Source organism: Canis lupus, chromosome X (genome assembly GCF_003254725.2).
Source record: "Canis lupus dingo isolate Sandy chromosome X, ASM325472v2, whole genome shotgun sequence".
NCBI classification, from domain to species: domain Eukaryota; kingdom Metazoa; phylum Chordata; class Mammalia; order Carnivora; family Canidae; genus Canis; species Canis lupus.
The window spans coordinates 1,708,210-1,717,086 of NC_064281.1; positions in this window are offsets into that span (position 1 = coordinate 1,708,210).

Below are 8,877 nucleotides of genomic sequence, written 5' to 3' on the forward strand. Positions count from 1 at the left end.
GGGAGGCTTCCCTCGCTCGGCTCCGGGGAAGGCAGAGCAGCGGGGCTTGCGCTCCTCCGGGCTGGCGGGCCGCTCCTCTGGCCCCGAGCGCGCGCGGGAGCCCCCGGCTGCAACGTGAGACCCGCGGCCACGCCCTCGCGCCTCTCCCGGGGCTCCCGGACGCCCGCCTCCCTCCCGCCGCCGGGCCCTCCTGCCAAAAAGGTGGGACTGCGCTCCTCGGGGGCCGGGCCAGGGCGGGGACGGCGCGGAGCCTGGGGTGCCAGCTGCGGGACGTGGGAACCACCAGGGCACAGGGCCAGGGGCTAACCCCGAAGGGGAGCGAAGGGAAGGCCCTGAGACTCCCAGACGGAATCGGACAGGACAAAGGCAGGAAGGGGTCCCAGGAGCGCAGTCAGCTGAGACCCCTCCCCCTTCCCTCCACCTTTGGGACGGAAGGACAGACCCACTGGGAACAGGAAATACATGAGGGTCCAAGTGCCCCTGCCCGCCTCGCCAGGAGGTCCTGGTACATCCTGCTGCATGCCCAGCGCTCAGCCAGGGTCTGTTAGGAGGTGGCCCCCAACGCGCCTACAGCTGGGTTCCTTCTGATGCATGCACTCTGGCCTGCCTCAGTTTCTCCTAAGAAGCCCAGTGTCCAGGAATTCCTCTCTGCCCCTGGCCCACAGTGGCGTCCACAGGGCAGGCCATCAGTAGGCACAGGTTCATAGATGGGTTGACTCACTTGTTCCAATGCTTTCGCTTCCAACCATGCATGTGGACCTATTTTTCAGGGTTCTCCTGGGACTGCCCCGAACCCAGGCATTGAATTTATTAACAATTCTGGCCCCAGATCATCCTCTGATGCTTTTTTTTTTTTTTAAAGATTTTATTTATTTATTCACGAGAGACACACAGACACAGAGGCAGAGACCCAGGCAGAGGGAGAAGCAGGCTCCACGCAGGGAGCCCGACTGGGACTTGATCCCGGGACTCCAGGATCAGGCCCTAGGCTGAGCCATCCCCCTAGACAGCTGACCTGGAAACTCGCATCATCCTCCCCATGCCTCTCTTCTGTGGGACCGCGCAATTGGTCGCCAAGTGCATCCTGACTCTGAAGGACAGTTGGGGTCCCCCCACGTCCAGCTCTCTTGCTGCCCTGGTAGGAGGTTGCATGTCTACCCTCCTGGCACCTCTACTGGCCTTCTGCTCCACCAGGTCCTTCTTTACTAAATCTCCAGGGAGTCACCCAAACTGGGAGGATTGCCGTCATCCTCAAAACAAGCTCTGGAGCTGCCATGGGTGGCACATGACACGTCATGGTCTTCCCAGACTGCCTCAACGACCTTGCAACTGTCGGCACGCCTGGTTTTGAGGAATTGGTGGACATCCCACCATCTCCTCTTCCCCATGTCTATGCATGGTCTCATCTTGAGGTCCTCGCTTGAGTCCATTCTTTGATGGCCCTACCTTGATAATCTCACCCGCAACATCCACGTCATACCAGGTCCCAACATTCCTACCCATCCGGGTGGCCCTTCGCTTGTGTTATGGCCAATTACTTACCCATTTCTAACTAAACAGCATTTCGAAACCTGGAAATTGGCACAGAGGTTTGCACACAGTAGGTGCTCGATGGAAAGCATGAACAGAATGAGCAACCAGATGAGGCTTAATTCTGCTAGAAAATGTGTAGGTTAAGAGGGTCAGTCCATGACTTATACAACCACTGCATGAAGATAGCATTAGGGATTCTCAGGGATCCCATGATTTAAAAAAATTAAGACTTTGGTGTATTTAACCCTTTGGTTTGGACACTGGTCTTTTTTTTTTTTTTCCTTTTTTAAAGATTTTATTTATTTATCCATCAGAGAGAGAGAGAGGCAGAGACACAGGCAGAGGGAGAAGCAGGCTCCATGCAGGGAGCCCAACGTGGGACTCGATCCTGGGACCCCAGGATCACGCTCTGGACTGAAGGTGGCGCTAAACTGCTGAGCCACCTGGGCTGCCCTGGATGCTGGTCTTGGCATCATTGCCTGCTCCTGGGTGGTTCACTCCGTGGGTAGGAACCAGGATTCATTTGTTGAATCTCCACAAGTGCCAGCACAGTGCCTTGAATACGGAGGTTTAGAAATGCATGTCGGTTGAGTGAGAGGCACCTGTTTGCTCGCTGTTGAGCGCTATGGGGCGGGTTGAGGAGGGAGAAGATGAAGGGCAGGCCAACAAGCTAGGAGAACTTGGAGATGCCTCTGACGTGCTTGGAGCAGAGGAGTGGTGTTGACCTCAGTATTGGCCGTGGTCCATTGGAGTCCTCCTCGTAACCGAGCCATGCGCCTTGAGGGATGCATGGTGCACCCAAGGACTTAGCAGTCCTTTTTCTGTCTATGTTCCTCCATGATGTAGCAGTTGTCACCTTCCACCAGAATTCTGACAATGTGTATGCTCCGGACTGGATTGTGTCCCCTCCAAAGTCATATGTAGAAGCCCTACTGCTCCGTGGGATGATATTAGGAAGTGGGGCCCTTGGGTTGTGGCTGGGTTTCGGTGAGGTCACGAGGATGGAGCCACCGTGATGGGATTCACGCTCTTGTAAGTGGAGGAGGAGACGAGAGGTCCCTGTGTGTCCCCACCACGTTGTCAGGTCACAAAGAGAAGAAAGCCATCTGTAAGCCAGGGAGACGGTCAGATCTGCTGGCACCTTGACCTCAGGTTCCCAGCCTCCAGAAATACACAACTCATGAGGAATACGTAACTCGTCATCTAAGATCCCCAACGTATGGTATTTTGTTGCAGACACCTAAGCTAAGACAATGTGCTTGGTCACGACCTCTTGCCTACAAGAGACCTCACTTAGCACCAAAACACGTAGTTTTACAGGCCCTGTGGTACCATTTACCGGGGCAGTGAGTCCGGGTGCCCAGATGCCCCTGCGGCACGCCAGCGGCGGGCAGCTTTTTGAAGCGTTAGCATGACAACCTTAGAAATGTTTTTCTGGTTAGAAGCGTACGGAGGTCGCCGAGAGCGGCAGAGCAATTGGTAACTGAGTCAGACGGCTGGGCGCGAGCCACCCCTTCCTCCTGCCAGCTCTTTCTTGGCTGGGAAGCCCACGGCATGCCAACTGCCTTTCCTGAAGTCAGCTTTTCCAAAGGCAAACTAAGGACAGGGACACCCACCTGTCAGGGGAGGGTGACGAGGCACTCGGATGGGGTCTACGGACACTACACGAGCTGCACCGTCTCTGTGCTTAGGCCCTACCATCGGGCCAAACCGTCCTCATTGGATTTCGGTGCATTTTTGTGGCTTTTGTGCTCCTTCCCCGACCCCTTCCCCCAAGGCATGCTCTCTGGGGGATCGACTGGCTGCTTCTCGGATGAGGTGAAGCTCTCAAAGGGCTGTGGCTGGTGAGCAAGAGAGTTTAATATTCTAAGCGGGGCCGTGGATTACCAAGGAATGACATGGCTCTTTGCTTAGCAGCGATTTTTAAAGTCACTCCGGAGCCACGTGATGGCCCTCCCCGCCGCTGCAGGGCTCCCTAATCCGGAGAAGGGCTGACCCTGAATCCTGTGGGCTGACCCGGAGACAGAAAAACCAGTCTACACAGGAAATGTCTACTTGCATAGCTGGGAAGTCCCATGGGGTGCACGGATTGCTGGTGGGGATGTATCTTGATTTGAGCAGAAACAGACTCTGAGGAATGTTCCGTGGGAAAGTTGCCCGCGTGCGTCTAGGGTAAACCTTCGGTGATAATACGGGCTACCGGCAATCTTGCCGGACACGAGGGGGGCACTTTTGCTCTGTTCCTCCGTTCATAGCGCCGTCGGAAATCTCCTGCTCGGTTGCACAGACTAAAATGCTTCCAGATTTTTCTCAACGGCGTCATTTAGAGTGGCATGGCGTGCAGAAGGAATAAAAGGTGTACGTCGGAGCCGCTCTGCAGACCCGCCGAGCACACTGCAAAATATCTTTGCAAAATAGGCCAGAGACACTAGTCAGCTAGTAGGGCAGCACCTTTCAGAAAAAGCATCGTGTGTGTAAATATGAGGTCCGTCGGGCCCCGTCATTGGCGGGAGGCGACAAAAGGGGTTTCTGGGCAAGGTGGAGGCTATTTATGCATCACTGCTCCTTAGCTGAGCAGAAGCATCTAGAACAAGAAAAGTCATGGGCACATACATGGTCCTTCACTGTGGCTTGTGGAAAACCACGGTGTGGGGGATGAGGTCATGGAATCATTCCTCCGCGCTGCATTTGCACCTCGCAGGCTGGTGGCAGAGGCAGCCGGGGGCAGCAGGCAAGATGTCAGCACGTCTGCTCAAGCATCCCCGCGAAGACCTCGGCTCTGGATGGCCACTTGGCAGAAAACGAGATCCATCTCGCTTTTCGAAACAAAGACTGCAGAAGGTCTGAAATTCAACATGAACATATCCATTGGAGAAGGATGTCCTTGACATGAGGAACATTCAGAATTCTAAAAATGTGTTGTGAAGACTTTTTTTTTTTTTCTTTTTTCGGCCAACTCACTTTGGCTTGCAGTCATGCTGAGTCTACTTGCCACAAGTGAGCTGAGCTGAGTCTGGAAATGGAAACCCAGTAGCTTCCAGGGCGTTTCTGAGGGGAAGCTGCCCGAGAAGCCCACAATGAAAGGGCATCATTAAGAAGGTTCTCCTGAGCTCTAAAGGCTGGTGGGACCCAGCTCTTCATTGGGTCCCCCCATGGACATTTCCCAGTGGATTCCTCTCAGCTGCAGATGAGGTTCCCTCACCTTCAGGAACCCTCGTAGGGATCCTGATTCGTTAGTGCTGTCACGTAGAAGGAGCAGCCTCGTTGATGGACAGAAGGTGCCTTACAGAGGGAGAGCTTGAGTCCTTCTGGGGCAGCCCCGTTGATGGACAGAAGGTGCCTTACCGAGGGAGAGCTTGAGTCCTTCTGGAGCAGCCCCATTGATGGACAGAAGGTGCCTTACGGAGGGAGAGCTTGAGTCCTTCTGGGGCAGCCTCGTTGATGGACAGTAGGTGCCTTACAGAGGGAGAGCTTGAGTCCTTCTGGAGCAGCCCCGTTGATGGACAGAAGGTGCCTTACAGAGGGAGAGCTTGAGTCCTTCTGGGGCAGCCCCGTTGATGGACAGAAGGTGCCTTATGGAGGGAGAGCTTGAGTCCTTCTGGAGCAGCCCCATTGATGGACAGAAGGTGCCTTACGGAGGGAGAGCTTGAGTCCGTCTGGGGCAGCCCCGTTGATGGACAGAAGGTGCCTTACGGAGGGAGAGCTTGAGTCCTTCTCGGGCAGCCTCATTGATGGACAGTAGGTGCCTTACAGAGGGAGAGCTTGAGTCCTTCTGGGGCAGCCTTGTTGGTGGACAGAAGGTGCCTTACGGAGGGAGAGCTTGAGTCCTTCTGGGGCAGCCTCATTGATGGACAGTAGGTGCCTTACAGAGGGAGAGCTTGAGTCCTTCTGGAGCAGCCCCGTTGATGGACAGAAGGTGCCTTACGGAGGGAGAGCTTGAGTCCTTCTGGGGCAGCCTCGTTGGTGGACAGAAGGTGCCTTACGGAGGGAGAGCTTGAGTCCTTCTGGGGCAGCCTCGTTGGTGGACAGAAGGTGCCTTATGGAGGGAGAGCTTGAGTCCTTCTGGGGCAGCCTCGTTGGTGGACAGAAGGTGCCTTACGGAGGGAGAGCTTGAGTCCTTCTGGAGCAGCCCCACTGATGGACAGAAGGTGCCTTACGGAGGGAGAGCTTGAGTCCTTCTGGGGCAGCCTCGTTGATGGACAGAAGGTGCCTTACGGAGGGAGAGCTTGAGTCCTTCTGGAAAAAGACAAGTAGGAAGAGCTCCTTGTGGCCGTTGGGTCTACCCTGCATGTCAGGAAAGAGAATGTGCTCATTTCCCTGGCAGTCAAGGCAGGTGTGTGTTTGTAAGCAGAACAGCTTAGCCGTCCAAAAACAAAACAAAACAAAACAACTCTAGGCTAAATTCACAGTTATCAACATGCTTTGGAATGTGGTCTTTAAAGATGTAAATAGAATTCACCGAGGCATAAAGTGGAAGGAGGGCATGACTCAAATGATTGTAAATCGTGGAGATTTATGATGACACTCCCACACGAGGCAGTGAGTGCTTACCAAGGAGATAAAGGCCAAGAAAATATTTAGCTGAAGCAGAAACTGTGTCGTGTGGTAACAATTTCTAATTAGGCCTCAAACTCGGGTACGACCCGCGTTGAGTTTCCTGGGGCTGCCTTAACAAATTAGTACCATAAAGCAGGAGTCTTTAAAACCTGGCAAAGGAATCCATCCCCTCCCAGCTCTGTGGAGCAGAGATGCTGAGCTCCAGGGGCGGGGGCAGGGCCACTGAGATCCACGGGCTCTGGGGAGGGTCCCTCCTGCCTCTTCCAGCATCTGGGGCCCCAGGCATCCCTGGGTTGGTGGCCATGTCCCTCCCGTCTCCACCTCCATCCTCACGTGGCTCCTCCTCTGGTCTGTGTCTCCTCTTCTGTCTCTTCCAAGGACCCCTGTCGTTGGATGCAGGGCCTCCCTCCTCCAGGATGAGCTCATCTTAACCCATTACATCTGCACTCGCCTAATTTCCAAATAAGGAACTTTGTATGTTTATACGTAGACACACATTTGGAGGGGACACCGTTCACCCCCGTATGCTACCCAACTACCTGGTAAGAGGGTTAAATGTGTTGCACTCACAATGGTAATATAAGGAATAAGTAACCTCATTGCAGCTTTAAAATGTCATGTTTTAGAACTAATAATGGAAATATTGCCATTAAGGGAATAGAACAGCATCATGTTTTTCTAGTAGAACATACAGATTTACTGTAAATTGATGTGGGAGGGATGCATTTTTCTGTCTTGGTCCAATACTCTTTGTCTTTGTTTTGGGCTCCAAATGCTCAAGCACCAGCACAAACATGGTCGTCCTTGATAAAGAAGGTGTGGTATATCTGTAGAATGGAATATTACTCAGGCATGAAAAGGAAAATAAATCTTGCCACTTGCCATGACATGGATGGAACTGGAGGGTATGATGTTAAGTGAAATAGGTCAATCAGAGAAAGACAATTACCACATGATCTCACTCCTGTGTGGAATTTAAGAAATGAAACCGATGGGGAAAGAAACATTGGGGAAGACAGGAAAAAATAAAATAAGATGAAATCACAGGGAGGTAAACCATAAGAGACTCTTAACTCTAGGAAACAAGTACGGTTGCTGGAGGAGAGGGGGTGGGAGATGAGGTAACTGGGTGACGGGCAATGAAGAAGGGCCCATGATGTAATGAGCACTGGGTGTTGTATAAGAGTGATGAATGGGACACCTGGGTGGCTCAGTGGTTTGGCACCTGCCTTCAGCTCAGGGAGTGACCCTGGAGTCCCGGGATCGAGTCCCACATCGGGCTCCTTGCATGGAGTCTGCTTCTCCCTCTGCCTGTGTCTCTGCCTCTCTCTCTGTGTGTCCCTCATGAATAAATAAATAAAATATTTAAAAATATGAAATAAAATAAAAAAACTTGCAACGAAGAAAGTTCCCTATGATGTAACTCTCCAGCTTCAAACATAAACCCAACTTTTATAAAACGGTGTCATTTAGGACACAGGATCGTGTAAGACTCTGCACTTTCTAAAGCAATGAAGCCTTCCTACACCGGCCAGGCAGGGTACAAAAGGACGCATATACGTGTGCTTTGTTGTTGCTTATGTTGTTTTGTTATAATTATGAGGCACAGTGCGGTCTCTGTGAGCCTCAGCTCTTCACGAAAATGATCACCGAGATAATAGTCCCTATTTTAAGCCACTTGAAAGCCTGCAGTCCTGGGGGGCATTTCACGCCTTCACACTGTTGTGCAACCACCAGAACTAGGTGGCTCCAAAATGTTTGCATGACCTTCGAAAGGGACCCATTAGGTGATCACTGCCCATCCTCACCTTCCAGCCCCCACCCCCCCAACCACTCACCTGCTTTTGGACCCTATGCATGTGTCCACCAGAGACGCAAATGGAGTCACATGCTTCCGTGTCCAAATACAAATGCCCTCCTGCTAAAGTGACTGTCAACGGATCAACATAAATCTGATTGTTGAACCCCCACCCCCCAGTTTAGTGACTTTACCTTCAAACTTCCATTCTTTAAAGTTGCTTCTCGGGGAGTCTGAGTGGATCGTTGGATTGAACTTCAGATTTTTTTTTTTTTTTAGCGTTGGACCCCCCCCCCCCTTTTCTTTTTTTTTTTTTGAGAGTCAGACTCTTGATTTTGGCTCAGGTCATGATCTTGGGGTCATGAGATCGAGCCTGGCGTTGGCTCCGTGCTGAGTGTGGCGTCTTCTTGACATTCTGTCTCCCTCTCCGTCTCCCACTCCCCGTCTTCTGCTCAAGCTCTCTCTCTACGTCTCTAAAAAATAAATAAATAAAACACAGGTGCTTCTCAAGGCACTCACTGCACGTTAGGTGGCGGAACCGGTATTTTTCAAAAACACACAAATTTAACAGCATAATCGGAGCCCCGGCTACTGCCAGTTCCAGAGGAAAAGTGCAAAGCGCACGTGATCTGGGATCTTAAAATACGAGCCCCGAGGTTGTGAATGAACCACCTGCACGTCCTGCAGGAGCTTGGAAGGGGGGAGGCTGGTTTTGTTTACTGAGCCGCATACTCTAGATCCTTCCATGACATGCACGGGGGCAGGGATGTTATGTAACCGTTTCCAGCGGAGACTAAACATTTCAGGCCTGTGAAGTAACTAAAAAGCAGAGTAACATGTTGATACATAACAGTCAACCTCTGGGCCAAACCACCTATTAAATACCTGGAAAATTATATCTTTTGTAATTTTTTTTTTAAGGAACACAGATACAATACACAGGCTTTGCACATATGGAAACAATAACCTGCCTATGGAATGTGGGCGGT